Source organism: Peromyscus californicus, unplaced genomic scaffold (genome assembly GCF_007827085.1).
Source record: "Peromyscus californicus insignis strain IS unplaced genomic scaffold, ASM782708v3 Scaffold_10__1_contigs__length_136768540, whole genome shotgun sequence".
NCBI classification, from domain to species: domain Eukaryota; kingdom Metazoa; phylum Chordata; class Mammalia; order Rodentia; family Cricetidae; genus Peromyscus; species Peromyscus californicus.
The window spans coordinates 59,597,669-59,623,659 of NW_026294391.1; the positions used below are offsets into that span (position 1 = coordinate 59,597,669).

General features: G+C 39.8%; 1 long non-coding RNA gene across 21 annotated transcripts in view; it reads right to left on the reverse strand.

Annotated features, from left to right (window-relative positions):
- Positions 1–2,096: 2,096 nt before the first annotated feature.
- LOC128107960 (uncharacterized) overlaps positions 2,097–25,991 on the reverse strand; it is a 58,299-nt gene continuing 34,404 nt past the window's right edge. For 17 of the 21 annotated variants that reach the window (XR_008217279.1, XR_008217274.1, XR_008217262.1 and 14 more), the window contains one exon: positions 2,097–24,947. This is a non-coding gene — a long non-coding RNA (uncharacterized LOC128107960). The remainder of the gene's footprint in view (positions 24,948–25,991) is intronic. The other 4 variants (XR_008217260.1, XR_008217257.1, XR_008217265.1 and 1 more) reach the window with 4 other exon arrangements.

The following is a 25,991-nucleotide window of genomic DNA, read 5'->3' on the forward strand; positions in this document are numbered from 1 at the left end:
GGTGGTAGTTGTATGAAGACCTCAGGTTGGTTTGTAGATATTTTAAGCAAGAGGGTGTATGAAGCACAAATTCAAAAAATTCAGAAGAAGAGAACACTTTGGCCTGCAATTAGAACAATGTTCTATAAATGCTTACAGTGTAAAGAACTTGGAACAAACTGGATTCCATGCTGGGGAGGCTATGTCTCTTTGCTTGTTTGTTTTTTGGTTTCTCAAGACAGGGTTACTCAGTGAAACAGCTCTGGCCGTCTTCACTACACATGCCCTGACTTTCACTAATTAATGAATTAATTTATTAATTCTAGCACTAGGGAGGTAGAGGTACTGGATAATGGGATCAATTTGGCAGCCCAAATACTCTGTAAAAATATGGTCAATTGCCTTCTGATAAAGGTGCAAAAGCAGGGGCTGGAGAGATGGCTCAGCGGTTAAGAGCACTGGCTGCTCTTCCAGAGGTCCTGAGTTCAATTCCCAGCATCCACATAGTGGCTCCCAACCATCTGTAATGAGATCTGGTGCCCTCTTCTAGCCTGCAGTCATATATGCTGTAAACATAATAAATAAATCTTTTTAAAAAAAGGTGCAAAAGCAGTTCAATGGACAAGAAAGACTTGCAACTAATGGTATAACTACATAGGCATATTTTAGTACTTCAACTGTGACTCTTTACAAAAATTATTTATTAGATGGGCGGTGGTGGCGCACGTCTTTAATCCCAGCACTCGGGAGGCAGAGCCAGCCTGGTCTACACAGTGAGTTCCAGGACACAGCTGTTACACAGAGTACTGAGAGTGCAGCTCAGTAGTAGACCACATGCTTAGCATGTATTTGGCCTACAATTTGATCTTCCCCCAGGAAAAATACAATAAAAAGAATACATGTATAAAACATGAAATATAAAACCCCCAGATGAAACTATTCATAAAGGTTCTGATATATAACATACCAAACAATAATCCATGATTCAAAACCACTGATAACTAAACATCAATATTGAAAACACAAGCCAATAGGAAGACCATATTTCCACATAACATAGTTTTTATCAAGACTGAATGAAAAATGTCAAAGTTCAACAGTAAAAGGAATAATCCACTAAAAAGGGGAACAAGGGACACTCGAGCAGAGAATTCAGAGATAAGAAACTCAAATACTTGAAGCCCTCAAGGATCTGTGAGACCAAACCCTAATGCCTAACATTTCCATAGGCAGAGGTACAACAATTGTCTTACATGAAAACTGAAAAGAAAACTGAACTCATCCCCATTCTTACTACAGAAATGAACATTGCTACCACACAAAACTTGTATTGTACCTAGACGGCGAGAGGGATGACTTAGTGTTTAGGAGGGCATGGTGTTCTTGTAGAGCACCTTATTTGGATTCCCAGCACCTATGTCAGGCAGTTTCTAAGTGCCTGTAATTGCAGCTCCTGGTACCTCTGACATCCAGCCTCCACAGGCTTGCTACTCATGTGCATACACATAAAGTTAAAATAAATCGTCAAAAACCTTATACTTACACATCTTTCTGAAATTTGCTCATAATTATCAGAAGTAGAAATATCACACATGTTGAACAACTAGAGAATGCAACCGAAATTGTAGTCCTCCCACACAATGAACTCACTACTCAGCAATAAGGAATTGCTCTAATGGTGCATGTAACAGCAATGGTAAATCTAATTTACATTTAGGAAGTTAAAGCAGACACCAAATTCAACGCATTGTAGGATTCTGCTTATTTGACCTTCTAGAAACCAAAACTTCAGCTACGTATATAGAATAAATCAGTTGTTCCCATGTATAGAGGTAAGAAGGGAATGAATAGAAAAGACCTCCTACTGCTGGGTATGACTGCATGTACTTGTAATTCTACTGCAGAATCCAAGGTCAGGCAGGGCAACACAGATCCTCTGTATAAAAAACCAAACCCCATTGCCTAAAGTGACAGAAATATTCTGCATGAACTATAGATCATATACTACATATATCTACATACATATCTATAACACCAGAATAACTTTTGCTGAAGTTATAAATTAAAAATTTCAAAAGACACAATACTTATGAAATGAGTAGAACCTTACAAAAAGAGAAGTTATATTCTAATCGTTTAATGAAATATTCACATTTATTCACTACTGGTAGTACTGTTATTTATACAATTGTATTGTGAATAAGTCAAAATCACCTTTATGATGCTCCAAGAAGTTTTCAAATAAAAGAATTCATTGGTAGAAATTTATTTTCCAACAAATGAATATACAATGTTACATGTTATAAAAAAAATGGGCAAGGTCCAAAAGTACAGTAATCCTGTAAAATTGAAATAAATGCAGTAAAGTACATATTCTATGTAGACTTTATATTGTCTTTATCAAAGAACATGACATAGAAATATAACTTTTAAATTTTGAAATGAAAAAAATACCAGAATAAAAATATAGAGTAACAAGTATATACTGTTATAAAATTATGCATCTTCTTTATATTTTTAGAGTCCAACTGAGTGAAGTTGTTTTGTCAATGATCTTCACTCAAAAGGCCACGTTGTTGTCCACTGGGCACTGGCTTTCTTGCTCCTTCATGTACTGGACCCATTGTTGGGCAACACCTGCTAAGGTGATAAGGCAACAACATCCTGAGAGCATCAAACCTTTCACTTCACCTTGCCCAGTGAGCTGACAGTGGGAAGAATCCTCAAACCCACAGAGAATAATGTGAAACTGGGAGTTTACCTCCTCTAAACCTCTAATGTGAAATAAATATTTTATAATCCTTCTCCAAAGTAGCAGTTCCTCATATTTTGGATCTCCCATCACGCATTTCAGACTGACAAGTATCAGATCCCAGCTTAACATTTTATGGCTATGGCAGCTCTGAGGATGGTCGGGACACTGTCTCCTGGACATGGTCCCCCTATTCTACATTTTCACTCAGCTATTCAGCACTTCTTGTCCTATCTCCTCTCCTTGAGCCTTTTAACATCGTATCAGACTCAATTGAAAGCATGCTGTTTGCTAATCGGGTAAACAGAAATCTCCATAAAAGCAGTGACATTTAAAAGTGACAAGATACTGAAAAGCTATGGTTATATGAAGCCACATTGTGTGCTCCACAGAAGACAGAGAGCTCATTCAGTACATTTTCTTCACTCATTGTATCCATAGGGGAAACAAACAGTTGCCTTCTAAATTCATTCACAAATATCAGAGATCCCAAGTTTACTCCTTCCATTAATAAAAGCTTTCAAGGTCCATTATCTGCCAAAAATGTTAAGCATTTGTGATTTGGACAGGGCATGTTACAACATTCCTCTACATTATCTTTGGGCACCACTCCCGTTGGTACATCCAAAGAGCAACATGGATTCCATTCCCAACATTCACTGAGTTTTGATCCACAATGGAGCTTTTAACTGATCCATGTCTGAACAGGGAAAGGAAGACAGATTCCTGAAACACATCAGGGTGGGGGAAGAGAACAAAAATTCTGTTAGGACACACAACAAGAGGAGGCAAGATCCAAGACAAGACATAAAGCCTGATTTAAATGTCTTCTGGGAATTCACTGGGACAATATTTGAAAGTTGCAAATCTATGTCCTATTCCAAGCACCCACAAGAGATTAACCAAATCTCCTAATGTCCACGATTGACTAAAACTTTAAAAATTTACTCAATAGTTACCACCAAACAAATTTTAGTACCTGATGACCAAGCAAAAAAGAGAGGGGCTACTGTGGCTGTAGTTTATCCTTGCGTATAGCTTCTGCAGTTGCCAAAAGAGGTGTTATCGGTCTAATGAGCACTCTATAGTATAGCAGCGGTCATGATAAGTTCAGCTTTCATTAGTGAATGAAAAAGAATTATAAACAGACTGTGCAGCTACTTTCAAATGCACTGCCCACCATCTTCATGCAAAGCTGGTATTTTACTGCTAAAACCCAAATACAGCTTTAGAGTCCTGTCTTCTGATACTGCACTGCAGACTGGGGATTTTTTGACTGTGGGGGGTCTAAAAGTGTAAGTAGTCTACCAGGAACACTGGGAAGGAATCGTGCACATTCATAAATGCACAAGAAAGGAGTGGCATGTAACTGAAAAAAGCCCCTTGTTCTCTGGTGAGCATCACGAGGTTTTAGGCAACCCTGTTGCTCTTTTCTTATTTTTCCCCTTGTGTAACTTGAAACGAAGGGTCCTGTTCCAGGAGAGCCAGGGACACAGAGAGAAACTCTGTGGCCAAAAGACTCCATGTTGAGGACGGAAGAAAGCATGAGAAACAAGGATACACAGCAAATAAGTCTGCTTGCAGTGTTCATTCATAATACTTTCTTCTGTGTTTTATCTTCTAAATCCTCAATGCCATTTCTCTGCATTTTCCAACAGCAATAGGAAAACACGAGCACGTGAGCCAATCAATTGGATGTTTCCTGATCCAAGAATGGCTTTTATTGGTGGTGATGTAAGTTGTTAAATTTCACCCACCTTGTTTTGTTTAATGAACTTACGCACTTTTAAAATATTGTATATAATCAGCCCTGGCCATACTGGGAATTGAACCTTACATGTCTGATGTTTTCTTGGCAAATGCTCTACCAGTGTCCTATGTCTCCAGAAGTCAACATGAGCCATGTTCGGTGGCCCATGTATGACCATAATCACAAAGCTGGAAGGTAGAAGCAGGACTGTTACAAGTTTGGGGCCTGCCGGACCTATGTAGGAGTTTACAGTCAGGACTACCTGGATAGATCTTGCTTCAAACCAAGAAGGAAAACCATGTATGTTCTCCATTATGGTTTTTAGGCAAAGTCTACTCCGGACCTCAGATTCTTCCAGGACCACTTAATCCATTTCTTTTCTTGCTAGCTGCCCTCCTCAATTAAGGCAATTAAGGCAACAATTAAGCTCAATAAAGCTGTTTTTTTTTCTTCTGTAATCACCAGATAGGCGCCCTATATTCTCATGTCAACTGTCTACTCTAGCCTTTGTGCCTAAGGAGTCATTAGAAAGTGTTCCTAATCCATACTTTGCAGTTCACCTAACAGCAGCTCCATCTCTGTAACTGTGTCCCTGGATAGCTGACTCCTCACAGCCCATGTCTGAAATGGAGAGCTTTCATTCTTAAGTTGTCTTTCCTTTATAGATCGGCATGCATCAGTGAACAGATAGTTCCTTTCATCTAAAGTTACCATATTCTACCGAGATGTAGGTTTTACCCTCCTGGGTGGTTTGAAAAAGCAATCCTACTACGCTTATGTATTTGAACACTTGGTCCTCAGTTGGTGGTAACTTTTGGGAATTTTATGGGACCTTTCAGGGGTGGAATTTCTCTAGAGGGATGCCACTAGGGGCAAGATGGTTTTCTGGATTGCCTCACTTCCTGTTCTTGTTCCACCTGCTGATCCTGAAGCCATGCCTCCCTGCTTGTTGCTGTGTATTCCCTGCCATGCCAATGTGGAATATATCCTTCTGGAGCTAAAAGCAAAATAAAGCGTGTTCTCCTCAATTTGCTTTTGGGCATGGCATTTTTGTTCACAGCCCTAGAAAAGTAACTAATATACTCTCTAACGCTCATATGTATCACCCAGGCCTTCATTCCCATCTACAATGTCTCTTTGAAGGTCTGCAAACACAGCTGATTTTCTCCCATAGGAACAGGGTGACTATATGACTCGCTGTAGGGTGCTGAAAGGGTTGGTTAACATGTATTCTCTTTGTCACATACGTTAACAGAAAGATATTTTACGGGATACTAGAAATTAAGTAAACATAAGAAAAAGGAAACATGAGTTTAGTAGTTGGTAGACAGGACTGTGGAAGTCTACCTATAAATGTAGTTAAGGGGCTACCTAGCAGGGGGGACCCATAATAAGCTCTGGTTTTACTCAATCACTGGGCAAGCCTCAGTGAAACATTTCACTCTTAGGATAAGAATTTGTACTGTATCAAGGTGGTAATAGAAAAATAAAATAAAAAAGAAAAGAAAATAAAGGCTCTTCACTTTTACATTGGGGGGGGGAAATAAATGTAGTTAAGGGGAAAGCTGGGCAAAGTTGAAAAGGACAAACTGAATACCAACCATAACAGCAGACCCCATATTGCAAGGATGAAGCTTTTACTCAATGATCACTGTGGTTCAACCTAGGGAGTAATTGGTAGCAATTATAGTAGCAACAGGAGCTACACAACATCTAAACGCAGGCAATTCCAAAACACAGGCATATAAACTGAATGTTTCATAGAAAACACATGATCAAATATGACATTTAAGGTATTCGGGCTTCTATTCTCCCTTTTACACCCTCAGCATAGATTAGAACTTGCTATAGAATCCTTTTTATAAAACACAGTCGAGACACACATTATCAGTCAATTGGAAATGGTCCACAAGATAAAGTATATTCACTATCATTACACTACACAGAACAGTCTTCATTCCAAGAATGAGAAGACAGGATTAAGCTTCAGAAGTACGTTGAAGAGACCTCGGATGCTGTAGGCAACTGGCAGGAACAAGCTGAGCCCATGGAGATCACAGAGCAGGCGCCCAATTAATGTCTGTTGATGATTCATTTTTTCATTCAACAAACATTTAATGAGGCCTACAATGTGCACTGGATTAGGCACTGCGAATACAAAGATGAATAAGGCACCGTCCTTGCCCTTAAGGATTTAGTCTGATAGACGAGAGCCATAGCCACGGACAATGATAATACAACCTGCTAAGTGCTAGAACACTTAGCAGGTTGTATTATATCCATCCGAGTAGGATTTCTTCAGGTGAGCACCACTCCAGGTTGCTGCTGGATCCATGAAGTCCTGAGCACCAAAGTGTGCTGTTGTTTCTTTCTCCCATGCGTTGAGTGTCCTAAGAACTAACAAACTGTTAATTATAGAGTGCCTATGATATGCTTCACACATATCTTCATGGAACCCTGAAAATTAAGCACGGCGTGATTGAAACCAATGTTCGGCGTGTTGGGTATAAGCGTTACATAACATAGCTACTGAACAGTTAGAATTAGGTTTCAGTTTTGCTGTGACGGTTTCCAAAGCAGCCTTTTCTGTGGTTATAAAAACGTCTTCATTCAGGTGTAACGCAGGTCTTCAACAGTTTTTAACTTAGAACAAAGAGCAAAGGCAATAGATCATTAATCAGAATAAGGATGGAAAAACCGTCTAGTTTTCTACATGGACTAGCAGAAAAAATATCTAAAGTGATTTTACACGAGAATCACTGAAGAGAAGTTTTCTCTCTGCTAATATCACTGACAATTCAACATTTATAGTGGTACTTATCTCTCTTCTTTAATCCCTGTCATAGTAAACACCATTATTAACAGTAACTGTAACTGACATATCTTTCAGTATACTATTACTTGCCTTTTCTACAGACTTGAACAAATTCAATAACCTCTTACATTCTAAGCAATCTTAACTACTGGGAAAAAATGACATCAGTAACTATGGAAGCAGTCTAAGAACAGGCTAGCTAATGCCAAGGCCCAAAGTCTAGGTTCACTGTTTTCCTGCATAGCTCAGTGCTTCCTTTCCCAAATCTCCCCTTGAAGTACTCCAAGTTAGTGATTAATATAGGTGCTCTTAAAAAAAAAAGCCACCTACTATTTCTTCTAGTCATAAATCCATTACTTGAATCCTAAAGATTAATAGTACAAGTCTGAAGTAGAAATCATGTTTATGGGTTTTTTTTGTTTGAGTTGGGGTCTTGTTATGAATCCCAGACTGGCATCAAAGTCAAGGTCATCTTCCCATGTAAGCATCTCCAGTGCTGGGATTATATGCATATGACAACATGCCACGCTTTAAGTTGCTTTGAGAGGAGAAAGTCAACACTGGCTAGTTTCAATTATTGCATATATTTGTGTTTTGAAAATAAAACAATAAACATTTTTAAGTCTCTAACGAAGCAATGGATCCAATAACAAAGACTATTTATTTCTTTTAAATCCCTCACATTTTATTTAGAACAAAATAAAAATCTGAGGTTGGGGATTTAGCTCAGTGGAAGAGCGCTTGCCTAACAAGCGCAAGGCCCTGGGTTCGGTCCCCAGATCCGGAGGGGTGGGGGGGAATGTTTGTCTAAAAAAAAATAACAAATAACAAATAAAAATGTGGATGGCCGGGCGGTGGTGGCGCACGCCTTTAATCCCAGCACTCGGGAGGCAGAGCCAGGCGGATCTCTGTGAGTTCGAGGCCAGCCTGGGCTACCAAGTGAGTTCCAGGAAAGGCGCAAAGCTACACAGAGAAACCCTGTCTCGAAAAACCAAAAAAAAAAAAAACAACAAAAAAAATGTGGAGAAACTGCCAGTGAAAGTAGAGTAGATGGGATGAGAATGCTAACAGCCCTGCTGTTATTTCAGTGTCGCACTGAGAATCAGCACTTACTTGCTGTATGGCTGTTTCCAATAATTTAATGTATTCTATGAAAAGTAAACTAAACATCCATCGATGGAACAAGAGAGAGAGAAAAGTGATAAGACTAGGGGTGCACATTCTTCACAATCATGAAGTTTTGGTTTATTTTTCTTGCTTGTCTTCTCTAGTTATCCAGTAAGTTGCCTCTAGCTAACCCTTTTACATACACTACAAGAACTGTTGCCTTTAATTGTTCGGCACTACCACTAGAATCCTCAGAAGCCTCCCTGTCTGGAAATTCTCATAATACAAATCCAAGCCAAGGCCCTGAGCTTAGCAACATTTATAGCCCAATGTCATGAATTATTTTCCAATTCACGAGTCCATGTTCATGCTTTTCACCAAACGTCCTCTCTGTTAAGATCCATCTCAGGGTCCCTCTAGATATCCTATCCCAAACCTCTCAGTGACTAAGTAGTCAACCTTTAAGACATCGGTTACCTGGACCTCTGGCATCTTTAGGCTTAGTAGAATGATTTTCCTCTGAACCACAGGGCACTTTGTACGTCTTTTCCCTAAAGAGTATATATATCAAATTGCTCGAATTCTATGTCCACGCTGATCTCTCTCACTAGATTGATAACTCACATAGGGCAGGAACTGTGACTAAATTCAGTATCCTGGCTGTTCAAAGGACAACGAAAGCAGGATTGTTGAATGGGGGTCCAAAAAACTACTAATAAATGAGTTGAACTGTAGGGAAACATACTGAGCTCAACATTACAAAGAAGTCTGAGAGAGGGGGGTTGGGAGGAGGGAGGAGAAAGACAGAGGCAGAGAGAGGGAAGGAGAGAGACTCTTAAAAAGCACCTCCCCACCAAATGAAGTTACTTGTAAATGAAAAAAAAAAGTTTGTTCTCAATGTTCTTACTTAATGAACTTGGGTTGGGGGTTCAGTTTACAGTCTCACAACTTACTTGAAATTGAAGCCTTTCTATCCTTAAAGTTTGAAATTGACAAATTTTCATAAATCTAATAGTCATTTCTCTGCACTTAACAGTAGCTTCCGTACTTCTAGATAATGTCTGAAGCCTAATTCTCATCCACACTGAAAGAAATGAAAACTTTCAATGTAACCCATTTTCTGGTAGCCCTCTTGTCAATCAACCTTTAGTTCAGGAGCAGAAAATACCCTACATGAATCCAAGGCCAATAAGGATGTCAGAATGCAAATTTCCTCCACAATCTGTTACTTACAACATTAAATCTTCTTTTTAACTGTCAGAACCGTCAATTAATGTCTGCAAAAATGATATTTTACCTAATATAGTGAGATAGTATCAATCAAATTTATAGTATATAAAGGGAAAGTATCTCACATGAGATTCTCCCATAACACCAATCAAGTATGTATAGAAAATTTGATTGTTATTTTCATAGAAAGCGTCTCCAAATACTATATGTAGGTTGAATTGAATAATCTCCCCCAATTTTTTTCAATGCTATGTCCTGGGCAACACGCATGCTAGGGAAGTCCTCTGTCACTAAGACCCAGCAACAGCCTCCAAAAAGATAATATTCCCGATACACAAGTTTCTGAGCTTGATTTCAACCTATAAACTAGGTACACTAGTAGACTCTAGCCTTCCAATTTCACCAAATTCTTCTAATGAGCCCTTCAAAGAAGTTAAAGAGTCAAGTTGATTTTCACTATTAGGGGTGTGCAAGTCCAATATGTGCCTAGCATATGCAAGGTCCTGGCCTCAAACCTGAGCAATGAAAACAAGACACTCTAGATATAGAAAAGGACTGCATCATATAATGTATTCATGGCTCAAAGAAGCTAAAGTGGGGAAGCTTCAACATTACCACAAATTGTTGTTGAAAGGGAAATACCAAGTTTAAATCAAACATAAAGAGTAAACAATACTACTGACAAGAGTTAAGTATTGCACACAACCATGAGGTATCTTAGAAGAACCACAGTAAGTCAGCAGCAGATTTAATGAAAGTCACAAACGAGAGTGCAAATGAGAAATAAAAAATGTGGATAATGGTCAAACACTCAGTTTGATTTTAAAAAAAATCTACACGAACCAAGTATGACAAATATGTAAATTACCCAGGATAATCGACCTTCATGAAAAATGAGAACCTGCAGCATTCCTTCATAGGTAAACAAAAGGAAGAGGAATTCAATAGCAGCACATCATCTCAAAAGGACGAAAGAAAGCCCTCCAGGACAGGAGGCAGAAATTCCAATGCACCAGTAAAGCTGAAAACATCATTCTCATCGTCAAGTTGAACTATAACTAGTTAATGGAATCACGAGAAAGCCATGTTAATGTGCCTCGCATATACAGATTTAATTTATATAGTACAAAAGTTGGAAAGGAAATGGAGACACAGTGAACTTTACTACTAAATTGAAAACAATTATTTCAAGGTAAAAGATTAATTGTAATACTAGAACAATCAGAAAAAAGGGTGGGGGAGCCAAAACATTACTATGAGAAACAGCATTTTACTCACGATAGCTATTTACCAAACAAGGAGAGTGAAGACTGGGGGAGACTAAGTTGATACGTATTAATCAGCACAACAAATATTGAATAAAGAGAATAAGGCTTGGGAAAAATGGTATATGCCAGACAGGGTGGTGTTAACATACTCCCTTAAATCTAGCACTTGGGAGGTAGAGTCAGGTGGATCCCTGGGAGTTCAAGGCCAAAAAATAGGAAGTGCTGTAAAAGACTTGTGACAGTATCAAAGTGCTCTATAAACATACCGGTAAAATAAAATAAAATTAAAAAAAAAATAAATGTCATTCACACATACGCACAAACGCATACATACACACACACACACACACACATATATATATATAATGCGCATGGCTCAAAATAAAGAAAAATTTGAAAGCATTTATTTCTATCAGGATGTTTAAGTCTTCCAATTAAGCAACTAAACACTCTAATACAGGAGTAATAGAAGGAAAAGTATTGCAAACGCCAGTCACCACAACACTCAAAAACCCGTCCCTATGATGGCACTTGCTTTTATTCCCAGCACTGGTGAAGCTGGAATTGGAGAATCTAAGTTCAGCGTGAGCTCGGGTGTTGTGGATATTACACTGGTAAATTGCCAAGTGTTGTTTGAGATCAGAAAGGCTAAGTAAGGGAAGAGAGGTTATGATTCCCCTTCCCCCACGCTTCACAAACAAGCATGTTTGTTTCCAAGTGTTCTGTTGTGGAATACTTGTTTACACTTTGACTTTGCCAAGGCGCCTTCTGACTGGTTTAATAAAGATTTGAAGAAAGGTGGGTCACCAGTCAGACTCAGAGGAAGCAGGATAGGCACTACAGAGACTCCAGCGATACTCTGAAGACAGAGGAACTGAGCCCATGGCAGAATGTAGATTAATAGAGACAGGTTAATTCAAGTTATGAGAACTAGTTGGAATAAAGCCTCAGCTAAGGCCTAGCTTTCATAATTAATTGAAGTCATCGTGCCCGCAAAACATCTAGGACGGCTTATCCCGTAGCGGGGTCAACAGTGGAAAGAGGTTAATCATGGAAAGAAACCACTGGGAACAACTGATGTGATTTTCAAGCTTCTCCTGTGTTCCACATTTGATAATGTTTTATCTTAGCTATAATATCAGTGTTTGTTCTTTTACTTGAAACACTCACATAAGAGGATTCATTGCTCTGCCCAGCATTCTCTCAATTGGGAACTCCAGCTGGCTGCTTTAGAGGCTTCTATTGAAATTTGTTTCCTTGCTTGTTTTTGGTGTTTTCGAGATAGGCTGTCCTGGAACTCCCTCTGTAGATCAGGCAGAACTTCAACTCTTGAGATATGCCTGCCTTGACCTCCTAAGTGCTGGATTAAAGGTGTGCACCACCACAGGCCAGCTTCTGTTGGATATTTTTGAGTAGCAAACTTGGCGGTATGTTTTTTTCTCTATGTCTCACTCAGTAAACCCACTAAAAAGAAAACTGGAGACACCACATGTTTCTCCAGAGGAAAAATAGGCCTCTTTTTGATCAAAGGTCTTACAAACAAATGAAAAAAACTTAGTAGTATGTTAACACTGGTTAATATACATAGCTTGCTGCCTAAGCAGACAATATACTGTTCAGTAATACATTAGAAAGTGGAAACTTAGAAAATCTTACAATACTACCTTTATGAATACACAGAAATGACAAACAAAATGTTCTTTTGGGTGTATGGGGTGTATGCATGTGTGTGCACAGGTACATGTGCTCATGCATGCTTGTGAGGAGGCTAGGTCTTCATCACTCTAGAGCCCAAAAAACGTGGTAAGAGGCTGCGCTCACCAGCAGTGATACTCCATTTCCTTAGTATATAAAGATATGGGATAAAACACCCACTTACACACAAAGCCAAGGCCCTAAAACTAAACTCAAAGTTCTACTAAGCCAGATATTTGGGGGTTTCCCTTACCCCAGACATCTGGTGGTTACAAAATGAGACAACAAACCCTGCATTGTCAAAAATGACTTGACTAACGAAAACCCTTTCTGTACGTAACAAAAGACCCTGTCCCCCTTCACTGTACTTAGTTGGAAACAAAACAACCAAAACCAGCTTAAAGTCAGATTGTGTTGGCGCACACCTTTGATTCCAGCACTTGGGAGGCAGAGCAGAGGGATCTATCGGAGTTCGAGGTCAGCCTGGTCTACAGAGTGACTTTTAGGACAGCCAGGGTTACACAGAGAAACCCTGTCTCGAAAAACAAAAACAAATAATCAAAATCACTTTAAAGCACATAATCAGCATTCTCTTGAACTTTGGTCACTGAGTGGCTGATCACGGAGTTGTCAGAAATCCAGATACCATGTCTCTGGCATTAAATAAAGCCTGCTGTAGCTATGAAGCTTGTCAAAATCTCAACTTTTATGCTTCACATAAACTTAATTCTTACTAGAATTCTTGAACAGAAGTTTTGGTATTCGTACCCCTTAAAGCAGTCAAATTACCCTAATACCATTAATGAGAAACTACTAATACTATGAGTCATTATATCCTCAGACCACCTTAAACAATAAATTAATGGGCAAAATATAACCCAGTTTATCAGCATAATGTTGAAACCACAGCAGAAAATTCCTAGTTGATTACGGTAAAGGACTTTAGTGCTATTACTAATGCATACTTGATCATTTGCAAATGATACAATGGCCTTGAGTTTTATCATTTGACCACTGGGTAAACTGATGTTTCCCAAAGGGTAGGGATACTGCATACCAGGCAGAATTGTATCTTAAGTTTCCTAGATAACACATACTTAGGAGATAGGCAGTGGCTGCTAGGAATCCCAAAACTTTAAGGACTGCTTTGCATTTGTGATAAAATGATCCACTTTTGTTTACGTGACCTTAGTCAAATTCCATATGTGACTGGCCAAATCTGATTGCTTAATGGGTGCAATTGCAGGCACTCCACTGGAAAACACCTTCAGGGTAGGATCTATGTGAGAGACCGAGAAGAGAGTACAACACAAACTATCCTTCTAAATTGTGAGATTTAGCTCAAGGTAAACAAGAAATGAAGGAAACACACCCTTACTTTCCAATGAAAAAATAGTCTTTATGTCTCACATGGGGCATTTCAACATTACTAAGGCAGACAAGTAGAGAAACAAATACAGAAATACTACCCACACTCTACAATACAGGGGAAAAGGTAATTATTCTCTTGAACCTGCCATAAAGCATTCTCCACTCCGTTCAAGCCTTCTCTAATAGATACGGACAGGCACCCTACTGGGACATATTCTGTTAGCCCTAAGGTAGCTAATTTGCTAGTAGCAAGATATCCAGTGCCACATCCTGTTCCCAAATCCCCTTTCTGAGCTGTTGAATGGGAGTCAGAAAACCCAACTACAGATTTGTGCTACCATCATCCTCAAAAACAAATAAAAAACCCCTTGCTATGCCCTCTGACCCCTGATTCTCTTCTTGTTGGGAACTAAATGCTTCTCAGTATGCTGTGGGAAGCAGGTCAACATGTATCGCTTCATTGTCTCTATTTCCATGGCATTAATAACGCATCTAATAAACTCCTTAGTTATCAGTAGTTCTTGGTGTCCTCTTGTATACCTGGCCCTTCCATAACCTAGCACTTTTTTAGGTCCCCTAGGTGCTGGAATCTGAATTTAAAAATCAAGAAGGGGGCAATTCACCTGCCTCAAGTACTTGAAAGCAGAGGTAACATGAATTTATCATTATGCCAAATCATGCTATATTTTAAAAATTATTATTATTTAATCTTGAGTATGTAACGTGTGAGTGCATGTAGAGGAATGGACAACGTGGAATAATCTTCTATTATAACATTGCTACTTCTCAAGATTAAAGTACAACATATCATTCTTTTCCTGTATGCCTTTTAATGTGATGATACTGGGATGTGAGTAAGTACAATGGATACATTCAGGGTCATAAAAAAATAGGCACCACTAAGCACCTCATCTCCAAGGTCATAACTGAATATTGTGTGAGGAATACAATTCATTTTAGCCATTCTACATGACAGTGACAAAAAATTTACCTTCCTTGGTGTTATCACGAACTTTTCTAACATGGATTAGGAAAGTAAAGGACACTACTACATTCAGGCTCATTCCTCCTCCTGATGACAAGAGTATTCTTTAGTTTCTTCATTACAAATCTTGCAGGGTGGTGGTGGCTCACGCCTTTAATCCCAGCACTCGGGAGGCAGAGCCAGGAGGATGTCGGAGTTTGAGGCAAGCCTGCGCTACTGAGTGAGTTCCAGGAAATGAGCAAAGCTACACAGAGAAACCCTGTCTAGAAAAAACAAACAAAAAACAAATCTTTCATAAATAATGTTAATGCCCACAAGCTCCGTTGTGAAAATAAAACCATCGAATTATCATATTATCTTGTCTACACCTAACGTTATTGGTTTTCTTAGTCCACCTAATTTCAAGTGCAAGCACAAACCGTGTCCTTCAGAATATATACTACTCCTCTAATTTAAAAGGCAGGGTACAGCAAGTCTCCAAGGAAAACACAGATAATAGCACTTGTATAAACAACTCCCCGTGCTTACGTCGCAGAGACGAGTGAAAACTACAGTCATGTGAAAAAGACCTTCTCTAGTTTCTGAACAAGAGAAACTTGAAATTTCACCAGCACACATAAATGACTAATGGTTAACTTAGAATTTTATCCCTGAGGAACAAATAAGGTGTTAGTTAACTTCTTAAAAGAATATTCTTAATTGTGAAGAGAAAACTAGTCTTTAAAGTCAACTTGCTACGCCATAAGTGATGGCTAACTACACACTCAACACTCGAAAGGTCAGTCAGTAAGCTAGATAAGGACTGGTACTAGTAGTTGCTGAGGGTACACTCTTCTTAGATTGTTAGCTCTTTGAAGTACTATGCAGCCTTTTTCTTCTTTGAAAAATATATCAAATTGATGTTCTTAACCTCTTATCCCAAACCGTCAAGGACCCGACAACTACCTATCTCTTGTACCCATCAACTTCGGAACAGAATTCCTGAATACTAGTTTACTATTCCTCTCCTAGAATTTCCATTTTGCTCTGCAATAGATGAGAAGCCAAGCTATTAATCAAGCTAGTACTAATACTGCTTGCTTTAGTTTTGAGTCAGCTCACAGATAGAAAGGAGCCCGATTATGGCAACCATAGTTAAGATATGCTCATACCTAAAAATCAATGGGTCCTACTCTGAGAACTCTGTATTGAGCAGACACTCTATATAAGGATCTGTGTCCCTTTTCTCAAACCACTTACCCTTGTGTTAAGACTGTGGAGGTCAGCAATGGCCAAAAAGATGTGGCTTCCTAAGACACAACAGGCTGCCCTGAGGGTAAGTAAGTCTAACACCAAGCCGTCATTTGGGGGACCACTTTGTATCTTTTAAGTAAAGAAAGCTCCCAGATTGTGCCCAAGTTTTGCTTCCAGAGTACATTAAAGGTCAAATGGCTGAGTAACCATGCAACAAGCCTCATATGTGGAATGGCTCAGGGGGCAGGGTAAATCGTAGTGACTTTTAGGACTGCAATTCTTTAATACAATTCTCATGTTGTGGTGACACCCAACCTTAAAATAACTTTCATTACTACTTCAAAACTCTAAGTTTGCTACTGTAATGAATCATAATGTAAATATCTGTTTTCTGATGGTCTTAGGCGACCCATAAAGGAGGGTTCTTGACCCACACATTGAGAATGACTGCCATAGAGAAAGAGAAAAAGAATGTTATGTAGAGAAAAGCTAAAATGTTAAAAGGAAGTTGAAGATCTAGGGGGACTGGACCTAGAAAAACCATGTAGGGCTTGATTGATGGCACTTGCTATAAAGAATCTTTGTCTTGGTAGTTTTATAATGGATCAAAAGGCAAACCTGAAAAAGAAAAAGCTGGGCGGTGATCTAGCCAAAAACCAAGAGGCCAGTTTTTCTTGCTCCTGACAGCTGCAACACTAGCTGGGCAGAGATGCTGAACTCGTAAGTAGGGGGATCATATTTTTAAGTAAGTAAACTTGCCTGGTAAGACTGTTCAGTGGGTAATATGTGTGCTGCCAAGTTTGATCCCCACGATCCATATGTTGAAAGAACAGACACCTACCTATTTATCCTCTAACACCTCTGTAACATGATCAGGCAAAAAAACAAAAACAAAAAAAAACCAAAAAAAAAACCATAACTTTTAAAATGTTTAAGTAAACATGCTGTTCTCCAGAAATGCTTGGCTTCCTAGTAAAGGGAGTTCTCTATTAGATTAGGCTAAGGTTCAGAAATGGCATCTACTGTTACCAGAAGGTACTCTTTGACTGAATTCTGCACTTAACTAGTTTGATGACTTTCTAATAAAATATAATAGCAGTAATTTTACAGTGACATTAAAAGCGTATTAAAGGAAGGCTATTATCTCTCAGCCAAAAGAATGGCATTTACCTCGAGGTGCAGGCATTCCATTCTCCCCTCCCATACAAACTAATCCAGATGGGCAGAGTCAAATAGTTGGTCAAGGACCTTCCACTCAGAAAGGCGTGTTCACCTTGAACCATGCTAAAGTGATAGGAGCACTCATTAGCCCTTTGCAGAGCTAGTAAACTTAGTCCTCCCAGAGTTCCTACCAGTACTGTGGTCAGACTCGGGATCTTACTAGACAAGTACTATAGACAAGCCAGAAAGTTTGACATTCCCTACTTACTAATATTCCCGAAAAGTCCCAAGGGACCTCACTATTATTTCCAAGCTTAGCATGACTAAGTTTCTGGGATATTTGAGAGCAATGCTTCTGAGCGTGAGTAACATCAACTGCCCATCAGAAAGAGACATATTAGAATTTACTCTCTAAAGGCCAGGGATGTTAAATAGTGCAAGAGAGCATTTATAGCATACTTTGACCCTAGGCTACTCATATACCATCACAAAAAGTTACCCATTGTTATCAAAATACTGTTTAAAAAAATGTATACCTGTCGGACAATGGTGGTGCATACTTAAATCCTAGCAATGAGAAGGCAGATGCAGGCAGATCTCTCAGTTCGAGGCCAACCTTCTCAACAAAGTGAGTTCCAGGACTAGGGCTGTTACACAGAGAAACCGTGTCTTGGGGAGTGGGATTGCTGTATACCTATTGCTGAAGACACCACACATACTGTTTATAAAATGTACTGACCAAAAAGCTTCATTCCTGTTGCCTAACTTTCATAGTACTGGTGGGTGCTATGTAGGCTGTTACGGGGAAAAGTTATGAACCCAGTTATGACCTCTATAAACTAAAATGACCAAAATGGTAATTACCACGGATATAATAGTGGTACAATCTTATGTGTGGTAGGCTAAACGTTTTGAGGCGATTTAAGGTCTGCTCTGGAGGGTACTCTGTTTGGTACTATTAAGATTTATAAGTTACAAATTATACTGAGAAGATTATGTTTGTCCAATGATAGATTTGTATGTATTCAAACCGAAACATAAGAACATGCTAAACTTTTTACGTTTTGTTTTGTTTTGTGGGTTTTTGGGAAGGGACTGATTGAGACAAGATCTCATGCAGCTCAAACTTATGTAGCTCATCTCTGGATCTGCTACTTTAATCTCAGAAGTGCATGTGTTTGTTACAAGCTTGTAAATATTCCTGACAATAGGACCCTAAAAATGTTTCCAAAGCTGGCTATCATGATATGCACCTACATGTAATCCCATCACTCAAGAAGGCTGAGAGGCAGGAAGATCACTGTGAAATTGAGGCCAACCTGGGCTACATACTGAGTAGAAAGTCAGCACAGGCTATAGCAAGATTCTGTTTCAAAAACACAAAAACAAATAAAAGTAAACACACATTATCAAGGGATGGAGAAATGGCTCAGTAGTTAAGAGCACGGGCTACTCTTCCAGATGATCTGGGTTCATTTCCCAGGATCCACATAGTGACTCACAATCATCTATACCTCTAGTCTCAGGGGAACCGATACCCTCTTCTGACCTGCATGGACATCTGCCTCCCAACGCAACTGAATGATGTAAACATGTTACACTTGTAACATAAAAAACTATATTTAAGAGATGATTCATATAATATTAATAGTCACGGCAAGAGACTCATTAATTCAACTTTACTGGGCACCTACTGTGGATCAGCCAGATTTAAGCAGTTAGGTCATATCTCCCTGCAATAGGTTCTTTGTCCCGGTACCCTTACAGCTGCTGTATGAAATGGTAAGCATCCTATACACAGCCTGTTCGTGAATCTGTAACCCAGAACATTCTCTCCAAGTATAGGGATTCCATGGGAATGGAGGTACGCACTTATAAAAAAAAATGCCTTTCCACTTCCCAATTTTGATTCTAGGCTCAAATTACGAGACTTTAATATATCAGGGCCACCAGAATGTGAATTCTTTAACTCAAGATGTTTCTCCTCTCCGCTTCCCCAAATGCTTAGACAAGAATACATGACATAGGTCTTCCTGGGAACTTGAAGGAGAGATCCCTTGTCTGCCTCAAGAACCTTAGCTCTCCTCACAGGCCTGGCCATGTTGTTTATTGCTGGGGCATAAACTCTCCTTAGAGCCCTGGCTGCCTTTTGTATGTAACATTAACAAATGTCTTACCTAAAAGGACAATTTGTCTGTGTCCCTCTTGAACTGCAAACCTGAGATCCTTCAGAGAGGGATGGCTCAGTTGGTCCTACCTTTCACGAATCAGGATCTGCCTCTGGATCCCCAGAGCGCATGAAAAAACCAAGGAAAGAACTCCGGGCTGTGAGGTGGAAAACAAAGGATCCCTGGGGCTAGCTAGCTCGGCCAACAAAGGTGGATCAGTAAAATCTAGATTAAAAAACCCCTATCCCAGCAGACTTTGAACCTCAGGACTGCATAAACATGAAAGCTCACTCCAACACATATGCAAATACACATACAAATACGAACTGAAGCAGAAATAAATTACTTTAAACTGAACTACGAGAAGCCAGGCGGTGGTGGCGCACGCCTTTAATCCCAGCACTTGGGAGGCAGAGGCGGGCGGATCTCTGAGTTTGAGGCCAGCCTGGGCTACAGAGCTAGGTCCAGGACAGGCACAAAGCTACACAGAGAAACCCTGTCTCGAAAAACCAAAAATAAATAAATAAATAGACAAACAAACAAACAAACTGAACTACTTGGGATGCACAGATTTACTCTAATGACAGAGGAATCATCCTAGGTCAATGAAATCCCATACAGAACTCAGGTCATATGTTCATATTACTTAAACTGTCAACCAAGATTGTATTAGTTTTATGTTCTTTTCGTTTGTCGAAGTATCTCACGTCTAAGACCTTCCCTGCCAACAATCCAACAGTGACTGAGTTAACAGGCTCGATTGCTGGGGTCAGTGGTGCTATGCTTGGATTGCCAGCATTTAAGAATTCAAGTCCTGGGGGCTGGAGATATGGCTCAGAGGTTAAGAGCACTGCTTGCTCTTCCAAAGGTCCTGAGTTCAATTCCCAGCAACCACATGGTGGCTCACAACCATCTGTAATGAGATCTGGCACCTTCTTCTGGCCTGCAGGGATATGTGCAGACAGAACACTGTATACATAATAAATAAATAAATGAATCTTAAAAAAAAAAAAAAAAAAAGAATTCAAGCCCTAACTGGGTGGTGGAGGCGCACGTCTTTAGCACCAGCACTGGGGAGGCCAGAAACAGTACTGGACTCTGCGTTTGAGGCTACCCTGGTCTTTCAGGACAGCCAGAGCTGTTACACAGAGAAATTCCTTATAAAAACAAAACAAAACAAAACAAAAACAACAACAACAAAACAAGAAAAAAAAGTGGGGGGAACCGACTGTATAGCACAAAAACTTGACAGAGTGGAAAAACCTAAGATAGAGCCAAAATTCTGAGGCAATAACCACCCAGAGTCAAAAATTCATAGAGGCTTTTCTCTAAATCCAGCAAGCAATTTGGAATTTAGAGGGTTAGGTCCTGGCAGCCTACGGGGAACAGTTGGGAGTAAAGAAATGTGGTCTCCTTTGCTCTCAGTGTAATAGAATGAGGACCATTTTGTTGGCCAATAACGAAGTCTCAACCCTGGCATTTAAAGCTACTAAAAACAATACAGAATCACATGGCAGTTTAGTCAATGAGCACTGTTTGAGGCTTTTGCAGGTCTCTGGGGTCTCAGTTACTCCGTATTCTCCTATATAGTAGCTTAAGAGCAACCACAGTATATTCAATGTATGAGTGGCTAAGCTCTGATAAAATATTATTTTAACTGACAGGCATTGAAATGTGAATTTCTAATTCCTATGTGTTATGAAATAATATTTTGGCTTTTTTCAAGCAATAAAAAGGCAAAACTGTCTTTACCCACAGATTATACAAAGTAAATAAATAAACAAATGTGATACAACAGACAGTTGAACTCAGAGACTCAGAATTGGCCGTCTGGGGGTTGGAGAGAATGATCAGTGGTTAAGAGTACCAGGTGTTCTTGCAGAGGATCCTGGTTCAACTCCCAGCACCCACACGGCAGCAAACAACTGTCTATAACTCCAAGATCTGACATCATCGCATAGACATACAAGCAGGTAAAACACCAACGCAAATTAAAAAAACCTAAATAAATCATTAAAAAAACAAAGAATTGGCAAACTGAAAAGATGGTCATGTGCCTTTTATTTAAAAAAAATTTGAGTGTGTACCTGCTCGTCTATATGTTAACCAATACATGTAATATCTTTTAATATATTGACTCTATGTAATGAAATACCATGCATTGCTTTTTGGTAACAAGGACTTGGAATTTATTTTGCTAAAAGGAATGGCTCTTGTGCTCACCTTGGTCCAGAGGTCACTAAAACAAGGACAGAACCTTGAAATCTCTGCCTTTAGTTTCTGTTTTCTTCTCTTTTGATTAGATGGCTGATGTTAATCATCCATGACTATTTAAAATCTGGAGATGCCTAACCTATCTTATCTTTAAGACTCAAAGCACAAAGATAAGACTAAGGAATTTCATTGTCAGCTTTTATAATGCCCTGTGCCAGACCCCTGAATGGTGCCTGAAAGTCTGTCTCAGGTCTTTGTCCTGAGAGCCAGATTGATTACCCCATGACATCACCTTAAGCAGGAACTCAAAGGATGAATCAACACTCCCTTACCACATAAGGCCACATTACAATTTTACTTACAAAAGAAAATTCTCGAAGATTGGAAATAAGTAAACCAGCTCAAATACTCTTACTAAACGTTTAAACTTGAAAGTTTAAGCTTTGATTAATCTTTAATTCTTATTGTAATCCTTTGTGACATGTAGTTTCAAAAGCCCCAGGAGATATACGTAGACATTGTAAATATATCTAATCTCAACTCTCAAGAGGCCTTGAGATTATGTACTGTATTTTCCCCCACCACCCCATGAGCTTAAATACTTAATAAGCTTGCTAACTTTGCTTCACTGTGCTCACCCTGAAACTCAAGCATCCAGGTTTACCTTCGTAACATTCTCTAAGTAGAAAGGGACCTCCTCAGGCTGCAGGGTTAAGTCTCCCTCCTGCCAAATATAGGGACATTTTTAGCTGCCACATCGTGGAGTCAACTATTAACATTCAGAGGAATGCAGCCAGAGATATATATACCCTGCAATGGGGCACAGCCCCTAGAAACAGAATTGAAATATACCATCAGACTTCACCTCAAATATTAATTAGGACTTGGGTACATAATGAAATAAAGTTAGACAGGAAGTGATGTGGAAAGCTCAGCAAAATGCAGCTGAAACAGATTAGGAGCACTATCACAAGACTTTAATACCAAGGCAACTTACAAATCTACCTGAAACATTGAGCAACACAGCATTGGCTGCTTACAGTGGACTTATGAATGAGAAAACTTTTTCAGTGATGGTAAATTATCAATGGAGTTCTCAATGATCCCTATCCTTTACTATCTGTGAGAGGGCTGACGAACTTCTAGTTAAATTCTTGAGAAACACCATATACTTAAAATGACTTATGTGAGTTAGCCTTGGCACACCAGCCTTCAAAAAGAGACAGGAGGATTGTGTTCTAGGCCAGCCCGAGCTACACAGAAAGGGCCTGTCTCAACAATTATTAACGAGGATTTTGGAGAGGGCTGATTGCGTATGGCCATAATTCTTGCTACTCAGATGGCTGAGGCAGAAACACTTCAAGACCAAGGCCAACCTGGGGAACTTAAAAGAGGGCTTAAGGCCATGGCTCACAAAGCACTTACCTAGCATTTTTCCCCCCGAGACAGAGTTTCTTTGTGTGGCTTTGTGCCTTTCCTGGATCTTGCTCTGTAGACCAGGCTGGCCTCGAACTCACAAAGATCCACCTGCCTCTGTCTCCCAAGTGCTGGGATTAAAGGCGTGCGCCACCACCGCCAAGTACCTAGCACTTTTAATTCCCAGTAGGCATGGATGCATGTAGCCAAGTCAGTAATAGAATGTTTGCCTAGCTTACACTTGGTACATGGTCCTGGGTTCTTATCTTAGAACCACAGGAAGGAAAAAAAAAACTACCAAAAAAACCAAACCTATGGGGGCAGTGAAGATGACTCAGCAGGTAAAGGGACCTGCCAAAGCACATGACAACCTGAGCTCAACCCCCAATATGTACAAGGTGGCGAGAACAGACTCTGCATGATGTCCTCTGACCTCAAGGAGCCTGCTATGGCCCCTCCACACGGGCACACAAAAAACAAATCAACATCTCCCTCGTACGCGTTCCTCCCCTCCCTGTCTCCCCTCCCTCCCGTCTAATGAACAAAGTAAAGCAGTAACAACCTGGGGCTGAAGAGAGGGCTCAGTGGCACAGCACAGTCGGTGAAAATTGAAGAACCCAGGTTAGGATCCCTAGCACAAGCTGAATGTTGGATAGTGTGGGCATAATAGCTCACTTGTGACCCAAGTGCTTGTGAGGTAGAAACAGGGATTGCCCAGAACAAGCTGTCTACCTAGACTAGCCAAACTGGAGGCTTCTGGGTTCACGGAGACTCTGCTTCAATTATAAGGTGGTGAGTATTTGAGGAAGACAATGATATCAACAGACACACCAATACACATGGAAAGATAAATACGCGTGCGCGCGCGCGCACACACACACACATACCCCGCAGAAAAAAATTAAAAGTCTTAAATAGCTGGGTAAGTAACATGAAAAAGGAAAACAGCTTACCATACAGTATGGTAAACATTAAATGTCACTTGACTTTAAACCAATATTGTATTGCTAAGAAGACGTGTCTACAGGAAATGATAGTTTGTTCATGGCATTTCATTGAGTATCTAGTAAAGGAAATTAACCCACAGTAGGGAAAACAATTACACTAAATGAAAGATACACAAACATATAGCTAGGACAAAAAAATTTACAATAATATTTATTCTTAGTAACCCAATGGAGGCTACTGTTTTCTTGTTTTTATGTACGTATAATGATCTTTTCTTTCCTAGATTATTTCATTCTAACTTACTCAAATACATTCACAACTGTGGTCCAGTAGTTCTGACCTCTGCCCAAAGGAACCTACCAGCCTTCAACCTGAATTGGACAGCAATTGTTCTACATCCCCTTATTTCATAACATAAGAATACAGTAACATGACAATGATACAATTACAAAGAAGCGGAGGCTGTGAGATTATTAAAGCAGCTATAAACATAACTCTGTTGTCCTGAAAATACTGGAAGCAAAAATCCTTTCAAGCTATTCATATTTCCTTGTAGAGCCAGATATTCTGGCAAACTTGGATCGACCTTACCAGACATTAGCACTAGCCAAGCACTAGTCTAGCCTTTCCCTTTAGATGTGTTTTGCACATTTAGGTTGGTCAGGGTTTCAAACACTCTCCATCCTCTTAGAATCACTTGTCTCTTGGCATCCATTAATCTTCACGATAAATTAAAGAATGGCAAAGGGAAAACACAAAAACCAGCTTTTCAAGGAAAAGGAAGACAGTGAATACCAGGAACCATCTCACACATGTACCCCATCTGGATCCTGCAGCCATTTGCAACTGAAACCCCTGAAACAGAGGATGGGAGAAGTCAGTTGTTAACTGTACAATAGAAAACGGAAGAAACAAGCAGAATAAAAGTAGAGGCATCATCATATAAACAAAGCTAAACTAGAACTGGGCAGGTCTAGCAATTTGAGTTCTCAGTTATTGGAACTGGGCTATTTAAAGGAATCAGTGAACGGAGGTGAAGGAAAAGGATGCATTGCAAGCCAGCACGCAACACAAAGATGAGGCCATGAGGGCCTAAGCTAATGAGAAAGCACAAGGAAGCAAATCAAGAGAAAGAAGAAGCAAGAGGAAAGCTGGCCAAATATATGAACTAGAGAAACACAGACGTGGATAGGAGAGCTGGTTCCTAGTCGGAGGCATAAAACACAAACACTAAGCAGAGACAGGGTAGCTCAGCTAGCTACATCAACGGCACAGGCCAGCATGAACATGTACTCCTGATGCTCGGTTTCCTCGACTGTGTCTGAACCAACTACCATCCCTAAGTGGCATTACCATATCCAGGTACCCTTACACCTGCAACTGCATGTTATCCCAGTCACCATGACCTTCCTACAGCAGGACTGCCAAAAACCTGTCATTAGGTGAGCTCAGCAGAGCAGTTATACCGAGGAAGCAATACCAAGAAGGACAACAGAGCTCATAATGGCTCAGGTCTGCAAATCCCATCAGTCAGGAGGCAAAGGCAGGCGGATTCTCCTGCGTTTCAGACCAGCATGGGTGATGTAGTAAAACCCCAGCTCCAAAACATAAAGCAAAACAAAACAAAGCGGGGTAGCCTCCCAGTGGAGCCATGGTTTAACAAATTGGTTAGGAACTTTTGGAAAATCCTTTTTTTCCTGACAATTTTGGAAGTCTGAGCTACTAAGGTGTGCATAGTGGCACACATCTATAATCGCAGCACCCAGAAAGCATGGGCAGAAAATGACTGAGAGTTGAAAGCCAGTAAGAATTATGGAGTGATTTCCGTGATAGACAGGGATATACAGAGAGGTCCTAGAAAAAAAGAAAGAAAACAAAGATGGAAAAGAAAGAAGAAAA